We start from the raw sequence: 6,761 nt of genomic DNA on the forward strand, positions 1-6,761 counted from the left end.
GTTACGCGGCAAGATTTTGTCGTAGCGTTCCTCCGCGACCTTGCTAGTAAAGATACTCGAGTTGCATTCCTCTTCGGGAGACTGTTGACGAGGTCGCTTGCTTTTTACTTTACTCTGACCTCTGGAAGAGCTCGGAGCCTTGGAGGCCGTGTTTTTAGTTCGAGGCATTTTCAAGCTCCTACAAAACATAATCATAAACAATTCTACAATTAACATATAACAAATTATATATCAATTCCAAGAATATATATTTAAACATGACAAATTAAAACAATTCCAACAATCACAAATAATTCATAAACAATTCGACCAATCACAAATTCATGAACAATTCGATCAATCACAAATTCATAAACAATTCAATCTCAACATTAATATACATAACCATTTTAACCACTAACCTATGTAACAATATGTCAAACACAATCCGGATATTTCAATTTAACTCAAATTCTCATTCAAACACGACTACAAATTTGGTTTTCTGATGCGCTGTCGCACCCGAAAGTCATTTAGATGTGACTATCAGGTACGACTAGTCGCACCTAATAGTCGCATCTAAATGACTTTCGGGTGCGACTGGTCGCACCAGATTGTCAACCCGAAGTGATAAAAATTTCGCTAAATTTGTTGTTTGCTTTTGAGTATCAGGTGCGACTAGTCGCACCTGATAGTTTCAAAAACTATCCGGTGCGACGGAGTCGCACCTGATAGTTTCAAAATTTTAAGCGGGCCAACTCTCCCCCTCATTATTTCATTCGAGATTGACGTGGCATTCTGGATTATTTTTTATTATCAGGTGCGACTAGTCGCACCTGAAAGTTAGGTTTTTCTATAAAACAAAATCGCCTGCACTTCGTCTTCCTCATTTCGAAACCGCCGCTCCAAACAGAAAAAAAAACCCTCTCTCTCTCTCTCTGCCACCTCCGCCGCGCTCCGCCCTATCCACCACCTCCGCCGCTTCTCTCTCTCTCTGCCTCACTTGCGTCACCAGTTCACGCCGCCCATTTAAAAAAAAAAACCTCTCTCCGGCCAGTTCTGAAACTCAGCCGCGCTCCACACCCTCCGCCACCGCTTCTCTCTCTCTCTTCTCCTTCTCGGTTGCGCTCGGCCAGCAGCTCCTCCACCAAGCCGCGCGCGCCACCTCCGCCGCACTCCGACGCGCTCCGCCGTCAGGAACACTCTCACCGACTCACCGACGCGCTCCGCCGTCAGGTACGATTCTCTCTGCCTCGCTCCCTCTCTGCCTCGCTCTCTCTCTCTCTCAATGTTTAAACTCTCTCTCTGCCTCGCTCTCTCTCTCTCAATTAGTCGTCCCGTGCCTCCGGACCTCGCCGTGCGCTCAGCCCCGGCCGCTGCCTCCGACGCACTCCGCCGCTGTAGCTCCGCCGCGCTCCGCCGTCTTCTCCGCCTCGCTCAACCCCTCTCTGCCTCTCTGCCTCGCTCCCTCTCTGCCTCGCTCTCTCTCTGCCTCGCTCTCTCTCTGCCTCACCGTGCGCTCACAGCCTCCGGACCTCGCCGTGCGCTCAGCCCCGGCCCCGCTGCCTCCGAGTCCCAGCCCCGGCCCCGCTCACAGCCTCCAGGTTAGTATTTTTTTTCTGTTTAGGTATTATTAGTTTATCTATTATATGTAAATATATATTGTATAGATTTAATTTATTGTTTATTGTATATTGTATATGTGTAAATATATATTGTAATTTGTATATATATGTTGTTAAGAATTAATTAGATTAAGTTTATGTGTTAGGAATTAATTTGTATATGTGTAAATATATATTGTATATTGTATATGTTGTAATTTTAATTAGATTAAGTTTATGTGTTAGGAATTAATTTGTATATATATGTGTAGCTTAATTAGTATTAATTTGATATAGTATAGGTTAGTGTTTTTTGACATGTTTTGACATAGTTTGTGATATAGTATAGGTTAGTGTTTAGTTTAAATTTGTTTTGTTTTAATTAGTTTTGATTTATTGTAATTTATCAATTAGGAATTGTAATTAGTCTAATAATTACATGAATAGGTTGTTTAGTTTAAAATTATTTAATGAAATTAAAATTGTAATTGTAACATGCTACTTTGAAATTGATTAGTAATTGTAATTGATAATGTCACATGTTTAATAATTTGATTAGTTTAGGTTAAATCTAAGTTTTATTTGTGTTTTGTGACATGTTTTGATGTTTTGTGACATGTTTAGTATAAAATGAAGTTTAAGTTAAAATGAAGTTTAAGTTAAAATGAAGTTAATGAAATTGTGATTAGTTTCATTTGATTTAACATGAAATGAAATTGTAAGTTTAAATAAGAAAAATAGTTTGTGACATGTTTTGATAGTTTGTGATATTTTGTTTATTTCGATTTTTCATTTATAAATGTTGTGATCGAACCACGGAGGTTCGGTTTAGGGCTGAGATAATTTATAGGATAGTTCTGGATGGTTTGTGTATGTTTTTAAATAATTTTGCAGGTTTTTGGTTTGTCAGTATAATAGGGGAAACTCTGCCGAAATTTCGGTAGAGTTTCGAATTAATTAGTTTAAAAACTCCCAACTTATTCAATCCGAGCTCATAATAACATAGAATTCATAATCTCTCTTTCATTGTGTTCTCCGTCGTCCTTTATCAATAACTCTTCCAAACTTTCATTTCTCGCTCTCATTCAGCGAAATGTCCAATCCAAGTAGAGATTGGATCACAGAGAATAATCGGGTGACATTGCAGTACAAAACCGGTGTTAACGAGTTTATTCGCGCTGCAAGAAGATTCCCTAACGAAATTGGCAAATATCGGTGTCCTTGCAAACCTTGCAACAACGTGAGATGGCACGACATCGGGGTTGTCAGGAATCATTTGCTGAACAAGGGGTTGATGGCACGACATCGGGGTTGTCAGGAATCATTTGCTGAACAAGGGGTTTACCCCAGGCTACACAAAATGGTATCATCACGGCGAGCTCGAGCGTGTCGTCCTTCCTCATGAAGAAGATTCCATCGGAGGAACAGATCAGAGAGGAATAGGAGGATTGCACGGTGCTGTGGAGGATATCAGGGATCACGAGGATTTCGACGATGCTACGGCGCCGGCCCAGAGCGAGGTGCGTGCAGAGGAGCAAGTGGAAGACCTCTTCGCCGAGTTGGAAGCAGAATTGTACCCTGGATGCAAAGAGTTTTCTTCTTTGTCGTTCTTAGTTTCGTTGATGCACCTCAAAGTCACGAACCATTGGACGAACAAGTCTTTTACAGAACTCTTGCAGCTCTTGAAGAAGTCTCATCTAGCTGGTAATCGAATTCCGGAGAAGCATTATGAGGCAAAGGCAAAGCTGAAGCGTTTTGGCATGGGATACGAGATGATCGATGCGTGTATTAACGATTGTGTCCTATTTTGAAAAGATCTCGCGGAAGTCGACGTGTGCCCAGTATGCAACGAGAGCAGATGGAAGCCAACTGGGAAAATGATACCGCATAAGATTTTGCGATATTTTCCCCTGAAAGATCGATTGAAGCGGTTGTACGCGTCTCGACACACGTCACTTTTGATGCAGTGGCACGAAAGAGATCGCGTCAGGGAAGTTGGTGTTCTACGACATCCTGCGGATGGTACGACGTGGAAAAAACCTGGACGAGAGATACCCAGGCTTTGCTGCAGAGCCTCGAAACGTGCGGCTTGGACTAGCTGCGGATGGATTCAATCCGTTCAGAGAAATGAGTTTATCGTACAGCATGTGACCTGTGGTACTAACTGCGTACAACTTGCCGCCTTGGTTATGCATGAAGAAAGAGTACTTGATGCTGACGCTTTTGATCCCGGGGCCTCACTCACCAGGAAAGGACATGGACGTGTTTTTGCAGCCAATTGTCGAAGAGCTGAAAGAACTGTGGGAGACCGGATTCCGCGTTCGAGATGGCGCCAACGATGAAGTGTTTCGATTGCGTGCCGCGCTACTTTGGACGATTAACGATTTTCCAGCTCGATCCTATTTATCGGGATGGAGTGGCCAAAGGGTATCTCGCTTGCCCGACGTGCAACCTTGACACGCCGTCTTTGAAAGTCAGAAACAGGATCGTCTACTACGACCATCATCGATTCTTGCGTATGCGTCACCGATTGAGAAAAAGCACCGATCACTACAAGGATCGCCACGAGAAACGCAGTAAACCCGAGAAGTTGACTCCGCAAGACATACTCGCTCAGTTGGCTAGTGTCTCTTGCACGACAACTGGCAAACATGCTGGCTCCGTGGGCAGAAAACGAAAGCGAGCCGAGTGCGAACTAAATTGGGCCAAGAAAAGCATCTTTTACGAGTTGCCGTACTGGTCAGATTTGGAGTTGAAGCATAACATGGACTTCATGCACATAGAGAAGAACGTGTGCGAGAATATTCTCGGAACCTTGCTCAGCTTAGAAAAGAAGAACTACGACACAGATAAGGCGAGGTTTGATTTGATGGACTTGGGCATCAAGACCGCTCTCCACTTGAAAAAACAAGGGGATTCGTGGTACAAACCGCGAGCATCGTACACCTTAACCCTTGTTCAGAGGCAGCGATTTACCGAGTTCCTCCAATCTGTCAAATTTCCAGATGGGGTCGCTGGGAATTTGAAGAAAAATGTGACTGCTGATGGAAAGCTCGCAGGTTTGAAGTCGCATGATTGCCACGTGATCTTGCAGAGGTTGTTGGCTGTTGGTATTCGTCCTTTTGTGCCAAAAGAAATACATCAGACGATCTCCGAGCTTTGCAACTTTTTCAAGCTGATAAGTTCGAGAACCTTGAGAGTAGAAGATCTGAAAATGCGCAAGAGTCTATCATCGAGATCTTGTGTAAGCTTGAGATGATATTTCCACCAGCTTTTTTCACGATCATGATTCACGTGGCGATTCATCTACCAGATGAAGCGTTCTATGGCGGCCCGGTGCATATGCGGTGGATGTACCCATTTGAGAGATACCTTGGGACGTTAAAACATTTCGTCAAAAATAGAGCTAGACCAGAAGGCTCTATTGCGGAAGCTTATGTTGTAGAAGAAGCTCTAACGTTCGTTGCAAGGTATCTTGAAGATAAAAAAAGTGTAGATGAAGTTCAAGTGCGAGAGCTCTCTGTTTTTCGATCAGAGATGTGTGTGCCTTATGGGATGATGAAACCGATAGTATTAGACGATGAACAGAAAGAGAACGCGGAGTGGTACATCTATACCAATTGTCCTGAAGTGGATCCATATTTGACGTAAGTTATCGTTGGGAATGTGTTTCAATTCATTCTTTTTTATATATTGATATTGAAGTAATGTTTTTAATAACAGCGAGCATTTGGATCTCTTGAGCGAATCTGGAGTTCGCGATATTGAAGCGGAGCATAGAAAGAGGTTCAAAATTTGGTTTGAGAAGAAGGTAATAACACAATATCAATGCAATTTTTTGATAAACGCACAAGTGCTAATCAATGCTTTCTTTCGTAATCAGATTTTTGATATGAAAGCTAGTGGTTCTGACGTGTCTGACGAGCTCTATTCGCTTTCTATCGGTTCCCTTCAAGTCGCCTATCAATATCCGAGCTGCTTTGTAAATGGCGTGAAGTTCATCACTCGTCGTCGCGATAATCAACGAGTCACTCAAAATAGCGGTGTATGTGTACTTGTGGATGATTTCACTTACTATGGTCGAATGGAAGACGTCATCGTCGTGAACTATAGGCAGAACTGTAGTGTTGTATTGTTCAAATGCATTTGGTACGGTGACAAGTATCATGCAAACCGACTAGTGCACACCGATAAGACTACTGGAGAAACGAGTGCTTATACTGCGAAACAGTGGTTTAAAGAGGAGCCGTACGTACTCGCGACTCAAGTGAAACAAGTTTTTTACATCGAAGATCTTATTAAAGGCGGCGACTGGCAAATCGTCCAGGAATGCAATCATCGAGGGATTTGGGACAATCCTGAAGTTGACCCCTCCAACTCAGCCTCGATCCCATTGACTATAGAGTTGTCAAACATCGAGCGTTTGAATCATCGACACGAAATTGATGAAGCTGAGTTAGTGACTGTCATTGACGATGATGAAGAAGACGATGATGAAAATGAGAGACATGTCGTTTTTGAGAGAGAAGATGTTGATGTCGATATAGAAGATGATATTAACATTATAGGCATAGATGATGATGAATGATTAATATCTTTTTTGTATGTTTATTTACTATATAATGTAACCACGGTTTTCCTCCGCCATATGTGAGGTTTGTTAATAATAAAATCCGTGGTGCCGTCCACGTTTTTTTTAAACAGAAAACTAATATTTATTTACTAATATTGTTCACATCTTACAGGATGTCAGATGCAGGTGGAGCAGGTGGAGATGAGTCTCCGCTACACCGTTCAGGAGCAGGTGGAGATGAGTCTCCGCTAGAGACACCGGGTTTCCAAGGTCCTAAGAAAACAAGGGGACCAACGACCGGGTCTACTTCGGCAAAAGCAGCGCATGGGGTACCCGGTGCGAAAGTTGTAAGGTACGACCCAATCAACCAAACTTTCTACCAGGACGTAAGAAAAACAATAAAAAAAGGTATGATATTCAAGAACCGCGTCGGGGCTTTGGTGAAAGTCCATATCCCGGTCACACTTCGTGATTGGAACGAAGTGACGCCCCAGATGTTGGGCAATATTCTGAGCGCACTTCATTCCGAGTACACTTTCGTGTACAAGGATGATGAGACCGAGGAGCTGCTTCCGGCGGATTGCTATCGTCATCAGATTGACCAG

Source organism: Urtica dioica, chromosome 8 (assembly GCF_054948205.1).
Source record: "Urtica dioica subsp. dioica isolate 48M chromosome 8, U.dioica_male_clone48M_v1_H2, whole genome shotgun sequence".
NCBI classification, from domain to species: Eukaryota; Viridiplantae; Streptophyta; class Magnoliopsida; order Rosales; family Urticaceae; genus Urtica; species Urtica dioica.